The following is a 10,641-nucleotide window of genomic DNA, read 5'->3' on the forward strand; positions in this document are numbered from 1 at the left end:
TGTTGGGAATAGAGAGCTTGAAGACATAGCTGAAATGATGGAGTGATACTGACTTGAGTCTTATTGACTTTAAGATGCCTCCTTCTACCTGCTATAAAGACAGGTTGGCCTGTGGCTGGTGGATGTTATTGCTTACATCCTGAGATCCAGAACCTGTAAGACAGAAATGTGTTTCATGGAACAGTGAGGTTGTCTCCAGAAACATCTCTCGAGTATAGCTGATGATCATTGTTATGACCAAAGTGACATGAATGTGAACTAGTAAGACTGGCTTTTGTCTCTGGATTAAGTAATTTTTGCCTTCTTATAGTAACACTTCATTAAAAAGTTCTGTAAACAGTGAAGCTCAAAACCAATGGGAGGCAACAGGAAATTCCCTTTCATCTTAGATTTGTGGCTGGCGCACCTCAATTCAGAGCTGGCCCAAGCTTGCCTTTCAAATTTTACAGCAACTCTTCACACTTAACTGCTAATGTTTAAATTACAGCCATTCTTAACACCAAATTGGAGATTAAAAAAAGTCATGTTAACTCAAGCTTTAAAAAATTTTTTAAGACAATTCTTTTCACTTAAAAAAAATAACTTTAATGCTGGCACAAAGAAATATTTTAAGTCACCGCATAAAAATGTAGAAGGAAAGGAATTTTCCTTCCCACCCCAGGTCTCCAGTTCCTGATTCCTCTCCCCAAAGACAAGCACTAAGAGTATTCTGGTGTAAGCTGCCAGAGACAGTCTTTTCAAGTCCAAGTGTATATGTGTGTGTTCATGGGTTGACAGTCTTTTCAAATGCAGCTCTGTGTGTGTGTGTGTCCTACCTTCACAATCATTAGCATCTTATACACGTTGTTCTGCATATTCCTTTTCTGCACATCTTATCTTGAAGATCATTTCATATGATATTAAGCTGCCTCATTTTTTTAATGCTGCAATATTACAGCACACCTTTTTTTGTGAAAAGATATGAGTAAACCTGGGGAATTAGTTTTAAAAGAGTAGAACTGCTAGATCAAAGAATATATGCATTTTAAAATTTTAACATATATATTAATACATTTTTTTTTCTGAAAATGTGTTAGTAATTTACACTCACGCCAGCAATGCACTGGAGTGTTTTTCCCTCTATATTCCTGCTAACACAGTTACCTCAAGTTTTTAATAGAACTAACAGTTTCTTCTTTTCATCTCTCCTCCATCTGTGGAAAGTGGGACTTCTATGGCTCAGGCAGTAAACGATCTGCCTGCAATACAGGAGACCCAGGTTCAATTCCTGGGTTGGAAAGATCCCCTGGAGGAGGAGGAGGAAAAGACTACCCACTCCTATATTCTTGCCTGGAGAATTCCATGGACAGAGGAGCCTGGTGGGCTATAGTCCATAGGGTCTCAGAGTCGGATATGGCTGAGCAACTAACACTTTCACTTTCACGTGTAACCTTAGCCAACTTGCAAAAAATTTTTTGTTTCCTAAATAACATCATTCTTCTGTTCTCTGATGTTATGAGAGCTTTGGTATTTGGAGAACAAGTGCATTTGATTTTGTTTTGTAAATGTGGTTTGAATTCTAGTTCTTATTTGATTCTGATTTGATTGCCTGCATGTCCTGAGGTCACCTGGAAACAAGAGGACATAATTCTTACTTTGAGGTAGCTTGAATAGTTTAACAATTAAAAGGGAAACAAAAGACCTGGAAAAATATTTAGTAAACTGCTTTAAATAATTTGTAGATAAGAGTATATATCTGGGTATATCGCCTCTTGGCACACAGATCAGCATATGCTTGTCTGGCTGAAATCTGGATGGAATTGGAACATGGTAAAAATAAAGGAGGAGACCAGCAGTGAAGTGAAACTGTCTTTCTGGTGGGCAATTTTAAGGGCGTGAGCAGCAGATAGGAACTGAACAATGGGAAGAGTGTGGTTTTTTAGGAATGTGACTGCAATAGAAAAGGAGATGGAGGAGTCAGTGGAAAGGAGGAAACATCAGCTACAGGGAAGACAGGTCCTGGAGGAGCCCGGTGAGGTTGGACTTCTCAGCATGGATGGAAAAGAGAGAGAACCCTTCCTACAGAGAGGAGAATAAGTACCTCGTAATGCTGGTTGAGGTACCTCAGAGCAGAGGGAAGAGGAGCTGAGTTTCTCTATTTAACAGAGAGTGTGTGGGACTTGGAGAAGACCTGAAAGTATGTCCTGGCTCAACCACTGCAAGGTCTGTTTCCCCCACCTGCCTGGGTTTTCCTGCTTGTGCAATGGGGACATTCTGCTTATCTTAAAACTTTGGGGATCAAATGAGGGAGAGCATGGGGAGATGTCTAACACAGCACCTGAAGCAGAATCCCTTGTAAATAAAGGTGGATTGAATCTAAAGCCTGAAGTTTTTAGGGACAGGATGCTCTTTAGGGCCATAGTCTGGGAATATAAACCACAGTTGCAAAAAGAGGATGTGTGGGGGAGTGATAAAATGAAGATATTGGGTGATATGAAGGATGGTTCACATTTTTAAAAAGATTTTTTAATTTAAGTATAGTTGATTTGCAATGTTGTGTTAATTTCTGCTGTACAGCAAAGTGACTCGTTATACACATTCTTCTGTAAAATATTCTTTTCCATTATGATTTATCCCAGGAGATTAGATATAGTTTTCTGTGCTATACAGTAGGACCTTGTTGCTTATCCATTCTATATGTAAATAATAGTTTGCATCTCCTAACCCCAAACTCCCAGTCCATCCCTCTCCCACTTCCCCTCTTCCCTCCCACTTAGTAACCGCAAGTCTATTCTCTATGTCTATGGGTCTATTTCTGTTTCTTAGATACTAGGTTCATGTGTGTCATGTTTTAGATTTCACATGTAAGTGCTGTATCATAAGGTATTTGTCTTTTTCTTTCTGATTTGCTTCACTTAGTATGACAATCTCTAGCTGCATCCATGTTGCGGCATTATTTCATTCTTTTTAATGGCTTAGTAGTATTCCACTGTATCTAATTAAGGACAGATCTGTTTTTTAAAAAAATTTATTTGGCTGTGCCAGGTCTTAGTTGCAGCATGTGGGATCTAATTTGCTGACCAGGGATTGAATCTGGGACCCCTGTACTGGGATCATGGGGTTTTAGCCACTGGACACCACTGGGGAACTTCCTGGACAGGTCACATTTTTGAAGCCAATTTTAAAAATCCAGTTTTAATTTATCTCAGAAATAAAGGGACAATTGAAGAAGAAATCCCATGCAGTTAAATGAATAGAGTTATTAATAGTCAATCAGAACCATTAAAAAGAAAATGCTCTGTTCTCATGGCAGTGGAGGAGGTTGAGGACAGTTCTTTGCAGGACCTGACTGTATGCAGAACAGAGTTGCATCAGACAGACAGTACCCTGTACATAAATCTCTTTCAAGAGAGAATGTAAGCTTGCACTCTTGGTCTATTTTCCATTTGTACCACCATCCTTTGAGACGTTATCAAACCATGAAGGTCCCTGTGTTATTAAATAAAATGCTGTGAAGGGCTGTGCCTGGAATATCAGTGTGTTGGTATAGCTGCAACACATTTTGAATTGTTTTTTAAATAAGCTCTGGTATGATCCAGATTGTTTCAGTAAGAGAATTGCTGTCTTTGCATGCTGGGAGGCTCTGGTTTGGCAGATGGAGGCGCAGGGACAAGCCAGGTGGAATTTAAGAGATGTTTCCTCTGTGTGTATCTTGCCTCTCATTCACGGTGATCCGTTATCAGGTGAAGCTGTCTCTTATACAGAGATGTGCTCCCCATAGTGAGCATGGACACAGGACTCAAAGCCTTTGATACCGAAGGGCTGTTGCAGTCAGGTAGGAGACCCCCCTGGACACCCCGAAAGACATCCGTAATGTCAGGCTTCATTGATTCATCACATGTAACTGTTCCTGCCAAGATATCAAAACACTCCACAAGCATCACTTTCCTTATCTCATTTCGTATGGATCATGAGGAGGAACAGAAAGAACAGAGATGAGACCCCTGTCTACTATTGCAAGTTGCATCTAGAAAGCACATTCCTGCCAGGATGAGGACACCAGGAATTTTTAAGTTGTAGGAGCTCCCAAAGAAGGAAAAACTGAAGTTCCCTCACTGAGGTTTATACTAATATCCGTCTTTCCAGATGGCCACAGCTCCAACCTGGCTGAGAATGTGAGAATACAACATTTTTCAGCCCTGCCTGCTACCTTCAAAAAAATGTCATGGCCATTGATTGAGGGTAATGACGCCCAGCTGCAGTGTCTCCCTCATCACTAGCTCTTGTGGGGGAAATGGGACTATAAACCAGACCCCCCTTGAGGCAATGAGGGAAGAAAATGTCTGGGTCCTCGCCTGACACCTGGACCTCACCATGGTGCAAAGTGAAACTCATCAACTCAGGTGGCCAAGAAAAGCAGATGTTTAGCACGGTGAAGTGTAAAGTGTGGGGGAAGTGGCTTTATGGACCTTTGGCTGAGATGCTCATATTTGAATGTTATACACAGGAAGTCATCAGGTAGTGGAATAATATAAACAAACCTTACTTCATGAAGTAATTTATTTAGGATCGGCAGCAGCAGCAACAGCCTTGACAGCACAAAGGAAAAGTAAGGATCTACTTTTTTATTCGAAAGATTTTTCAACCAGCAGGGGCTGATTGTAGTGAAAAAGTAGGGGCATCATGTCCTTAATTTTAAACATTTCTTCATCATTAGAGGGGATGATGTTATGATGTTGACTTGCAGCTATAATGTTTCCCAAAGCATTTGCAGTGGCATGATTTCTTCAGTCTCTACAACCACCAGTGAGAGAAATAGGAATTCCTATCTAAGGTGTTCACGGGGGGATACTGAGGCTTACGCTGGTCAGAAAGTTTGCTCAGGGCCACAAAGCAAGTAAGGAGTGAAAAGGGAATTGAAATCAAGTCTTCTCTGAATCCAGAATTCTTCTACACTCAGCTGATATTTCTCCAAGTGTTGATGTAAAACTGAGTGGTCTATGAGATGATTTGAGACAGTACATGAATTAAAATGAAAACTTTTTAATAACTTAAAATTTTTGTATTAAAAAAGGATATAGCAGAATAGCATAGGAGTTAAACTCAGGTGAAACTCAAGTTCTAGAGCCCTTCTACCTGGACTGCAATCCCAGTTCTACTAACTACTGTGATTTCCCGCTCATCAGTCTAAGCCTCAATTTCCTCATCTGTAAAATGGGAATAATAGTAGCTTCTACCTCATAGGGTTGTTGTGAAGATTCAATAAGCTAATATTGATAAAGTATTTAGAGAGGGGCCTGATATACAGTGAGAATTCTTTTGGTGTTAGGGAACTAATAAAAATAGTACATTAAACTCATAACTGCATGAATCTTTTGAATTTGGAGAAGGTAAGGAAGAATTTATGTTTTAAAAGAATAGATGATAATTTTGGAACACAATATTAATAGGTAACTAATAGAACAGGTAGCAGTCTGTATCTGGGGGTTCTGTATCCACAGATTCAACCAACCTCAGATCAAAAGTATCTGGGAACTCTTTGAGGACAACAGAGTTTTCACTGCAGCGGAACTGCGGGCCACCCGCTCGAGGAACGAGTTGGTCAGGAAACCGGAGCATCCATGGCCTTTAAAGACACGAGCAAGACTCCCGTGGAGCCAGAGGTAGCCATTCACCAGATTACCATCACCAGCCACAACGTGAAATCTCTGGAGAAGGTATGTGCTGACCTGATCAGAGGCGCAAAGGAAAGGACTCTCCAAGTGAAAGGACCTGTTCCGATGCCTACCAAGCCTGAATAACTACAAGGAAAACTCCGTGTGGTGAAGGTTCTAAGACTTGGGATCAATTCCAGGTGAGGATCCACAAGCAACTTGTAGGCCTGCACAGTCCTTCTAAGATTGTCAAGCAGATCACTTCCATCAGTACTGAGTCAGGAGGAGGTGGAAGTCACCATTGCCGGTGCCTAAATCAATCTTTTTAATAAGCTGAGAATCAGCAGTTAAATATATATATATATCTGGGAAAACATTCCAGAAAGTTCCCCAAAGTAAAACTCAGATTTGTTGTGTACTTGCAGCTGTTTACTTAGCATTTGCATTGTATTTGTTACATGTGAAATAAATACAAATACAATAAACACATTATGTTTATTAAATGTGAAAGTGCCAGTAAGTCATGTCTGACTCTTCTTGACCCCATGGACTGATTGTAGCCCATCAGGCTCCTCTGTCCATTGGATTCTTCAGACAAGAATACTGGAGTTGGTTGCCATTCCCTTTTCCAGGGAATTTTCTTGACCCAGGGATGGAGCCTGGGTCTCCAGTGTTGCAGGCAAATTCTTTACCATCTGGGCCAAAGTGATCCATGTATATAAATATCTGGGAAAAAATTCCAGAAAGTTGCCAAAAGCAAAACTTGAATTTGCTGTGTACTTGCAACTGTTTACATAGCATTTACACTGTATTTACTAAAACTATTTAAATAACATTTATATTGTGTTAGGTATTATAAGTAATCTAGAGCTGATTTAAAGTATAGTGGAGATTATATGCAAATACTATGCCATTTTATATAAGAAACTTGAGCATCCATGGATTTCGGTATGCTCCTGGGGGTCCAGAAACCAATCCCCTGTGGATACTGAAAGACAACTGTGTGAAGAAAACGTGTGGCACTTGTGAAGCACCAGTTATACCAGGAAGGACAGTGTGACAATAAAGAAGTTTGAGCCCAATAGGTGGGCTGCACAGGTGGGCTGCCTCTGGTTGACTTTCTGAAGGGAAAGATGGTGATAGAGAATCAGCCTATATTAAGACACATGCTAGTTTTCTATATTGTTTTGTCCTCTCACCTTTTCTAAGTAGGTCATCTTCTCAGGCAATGTTCCTTAGACTCAGAGAGCAGGCACGAAAACTTGCTTTAGTAAGAAATGCGTTTACTGTCACCCAACCTGACCAGGAGAGGAAAGCCGCAGTGGTTTCTCGCCCTGTTTGTTTGAGTCAGAGGGTCAGAAGCAGGAAGATGGAAGCCAGACCTGACACAGGGTGTTGAAAGTAAGGGACATGGGGACGCTGGGACCAGGGGAGGAATTATCAATTCAAACCCAGACACCATGACTGTAAAAAGGAGACAGAAGGAGAAATGCCTTTAAGTGAGTCATGCTGCTTCTGTTACTTCAGTGAAATAGAGGGGTCACAGGTCTGCTGATTCGTTCATTCCTGTCCTCTGAGTGGCAGGAGAAAGAAATGAACCTGGCGTTTGTGTTGTGTCTCCTCTAGGGACAGATTTACTGTAACGGACTTCTCCCTGGACTGAGGTTTTTGCTCTGCCAGAAGGACACCAGGGGGAGCATCTTGGGCTCCTTTACCTGAGTTGTTACTTCCTGCTCCTTAGTGAACCGCTCCACCAACTCACCCGCCCAGAGAGACTCTCTCCTGAGACTTGTGCTCTGATAACATCCTGCCTCCAAGTCACTAAGAAACACAGTGACCTGAAACCTCAGAGGGAGGGAAGCCCAGTAAGGCGCTTCTATCTTTCTCATCCTTGATGACAAAGGCACCTTATGCTCTGGTTCTATGTCTCTTTGGACCGGCAGGCTATTGGATGTTTCAGGCTTTCATGTGGTCTTTTTTATTTTTTCAAACTGCATACACACACACACACACACGCACACACACACACGGCTGCATTGGCTCTTGTTGTGACATGCAGGATCTCCGATCTTTGTTGTCACATGCAGGATCTTTAGCTGCGCCATGTGAACTCTTAGTTGCATGATGTGGGATCTACTTCCCTGACCAGGAATCGAAACTGGGCCCCCTGCGTTGGGAGCATGGAGTCGTAGCCACGGGATGACCAGGGAAATTCCTCATGTGGTCATTTTAGAAATCTAGCACTTAGGAGAGGGCCTGAGAGTCAGGTCACGTTAGACCACCTGGTTCAGACAGGCTCATTTTTGTCTGGTTCCTCTGGGGTAACCAGGGTTGATCACAATAGAAAGTTACGCTAATCAACTGAGGCAAAATGTCAGCTTCAGTTCAGTTCAGTTCAGTCGCTCAGTCGTGTCCGACTCTCCGCGACCCCATGAATCACAGCACGCCAGGCCTCCCTGTCCATCACCAACTCCCGGAGTACACTCAAACTCATGTCCACAGAGTCGGTGATGCCATCCAGCCATCTCATTCTCCGTCGTCCCCTTCTCCTCCCGCCCCCCAACCTTTCCCAGCATCAGAGTCTTTTCCACTGAGTCAACTCATCGCATGAGGTGGCCAAAGTATTGCAGTTTCAGCTTTAGCATCAGAAGGATTACTGCTGTCTCAAAGAAGAAAAAAATAGAATAATCATGTTTTGGAAAAGAGAGAAACTCAAGCAGATACCCAAATCTACAGTAATAGAAGCATTTTTTTTTTTTTTTTTGAGAGCTTATTATGTTCCAGCCCTTATTAAGCCCCAGAATGTATTCATCTGACCCTCCCTACAATGCTGTAAGAAGGGTACTGTTATTATTGTTTGGGTGAACGTTTTCAGAAAACCAAATTCCTGCACAATATGACAATCTGACCTTTGCTTAACTGCCACTCTGAAGACTAGGTACAATGATTTGTATCAAGCTTAATGCCAGGCAGCGTCACTTCAGGTAAAAATGACCCCTGATTGGTAAATGGCCCCCAGACTGGGAGAACTGTGTGTACCTGTTAGGAAGCTCTCGTTTTGAATTTCTCTGAATTCTCACAACTGGCATGTCTCTCTGTGGAGACTTGTAAGCTATGCTTAAGGAATTGTTACAGGAACTACTAGCTTCCAAAGGGGAGGTCATAATATTTTTAAGCCAGCGAAATTCCTGCCTAGAGTAGTTGTTGGCTCCTTGTACTTGAAACTCTCTGTGTGGATTATTGTCAGGGCTTCTGGGCTGAAGAAGAACATCTGATATGGTTCTGAGTAAACCGATGCTAAGTATAGAGCCTATGGCTGTCTTGTGAGTTTGAATCTATATTTTCACCGAAGTAGACCACTATGGGCATTGCATATTGCTTTTATACAGAAGAGGAAACTGAGGCGGTGAGGAGTTAAGTAACTCTAAACCAAAGACACATGGATAATAAGTGGTGGATCCTTATTTGATCCAGGGCACGTGGGGCCACCTGGTCTCTTAAACAACTGGCCAGTCTCTACAGCATGCAGACTTCTGGAGGAATTTGCTCCAATAGTTTACAGTCTCGGGTCACTCAGTGCAAGCAGGGAGAACCTGGACAGCCAAACTGGACCATCAGCTCATTTCTTGGTCATGATGCTGCAGAGAAGCCCTTGCCTTGATTGTCCATCCCTGAGGAAAATCAGAAGAAAGAGAATGGATGCCAACTGGGCAAAAATAGTCAATGTCCATCGTTCTTGAGTCAGATAGGGCTCCAAGGATGGCTACATAATGGGCATTAACCTCTTTAGATGTTTTGTATTGTTGTTGCTGCTACTGTTGAACACTTGTGTCACTCAAGGGATCCTCTATTTGGTAGTTTTTACAGCATCCCCTGCCAGATTTTGTAAAGCATTCAATGATTCATTAATTTATTCATGCACTCATTTATTCTCATATTTTTTCTCGTTTATTCATAATTCATTTGCTCACTCAGTGAACACATTTAGAGAACCCTGGGGATGAAAGGATGCAGCAGTGGGGTCTGGTGATGTTCGGCAGAGAAGGTCTCCCTGGGCAAACTACTCAGCAGCTAAAGTTCGTCGGAGGCTGGGGACAAGAGTTCTAGTGATAAGAGACAATCAGAGACTGGTGGGAGGGGATGAAGGCTGATCGAGGGGAAAGTCTCAGGAGAGCCAGAGTCCTGGGCATGGACGTAGCCTGACTGGGGCAGGACAAGGCGCTGGAGCCCATCAGGACATGCAGCAGGTGGGAGCAGAAGACAGAGCAGGGATAACAGGATGGGGCGATCTTTAGAAGCAGGTGAGGAGGTGGCAGGGGGGTGGGTTGTTAGAGAAGAGAGAAGAGTTGGTGTGTTAGCTGAAGCATTTGCTGAGGATGTGCCCACAGGAAGTTCTTCGCTCAAAAGTACACCTGGTGCAGCCATTGTGGAAACCATGATGGAGGTTTCTCAAAAAAGTAAAGCTAAAACCATGATGCATGTGTGCATGCTAAGTCGCTTCAGTCGTGTTCGACTCTTCATGACCCTACGCACTGTAGCCCGCCAGGCTTCTCTGTCCATGGGATTATCCAGGTTAGTATACTGGAGTGGATTGCCATGCCCTCCTCCAGGGGATCTTCCCGACCCAGGGATCGAAACTGCATCTCTTATATCTCCTGCATTAGCAAGTGGATTCTGTACCACTAGTGCCACCTGGGAAGTCCAGAACTACCATATGATCCAGTAATTCCACTTCTGGGTATATACCTCCCCCCCAAAAAATACACCCAAAACATTAATTCCAAAAGATCTACACACCCCAGTGTTCATAGCAGTATGATTTACAATTACCAAGATATGGGAGCACCTTAAGTGTCAGTCAACAGATGAAAGAATAAGGAAGATGTGGTACACATTACACAATGGAATACTACTCAGTCCTAAAAAGGAATGAAACATTGCCTCTTGCAGCAAAATGGAGGGTATTAAGCTTAGTGAAATAAGTCAGACAGAGAAAGGCAAATACGAT

The 10,641-nt window shown here is 42.6% G+C and overlaps 1 pseudogene; it reads left to right on the forward strand.

Annotated features, from left to right (window-relative positions):
- The first annotated feature begins 5,600 nt into the window (after positions 1 to 5,600).
- On the forward strand, positions 5,601 to 5,948 carry LOC148778515 (small ribosomal subunit protein uS10 pseudogene; annotated as a pseudogene).
- The last annotated feature ends 4,693 nt before the right edge of the window (positions 5,949 to 10,641 follow it).

The sequence above is a fragment of the Moschus berezovskii genome, chromosome 2 (genome assembly GCF_049115385.1).
Source record: "Moschus berezovskii isolate FMDL1 chromosome 2, NW_MosBer_1.0, whole genome shotgun sequence".
NCBI lineage: Eukaryota > Metazoa > Chordata > Mammalia > Artiodactyla > Moschidae > Moschus > Moschus berezovskii.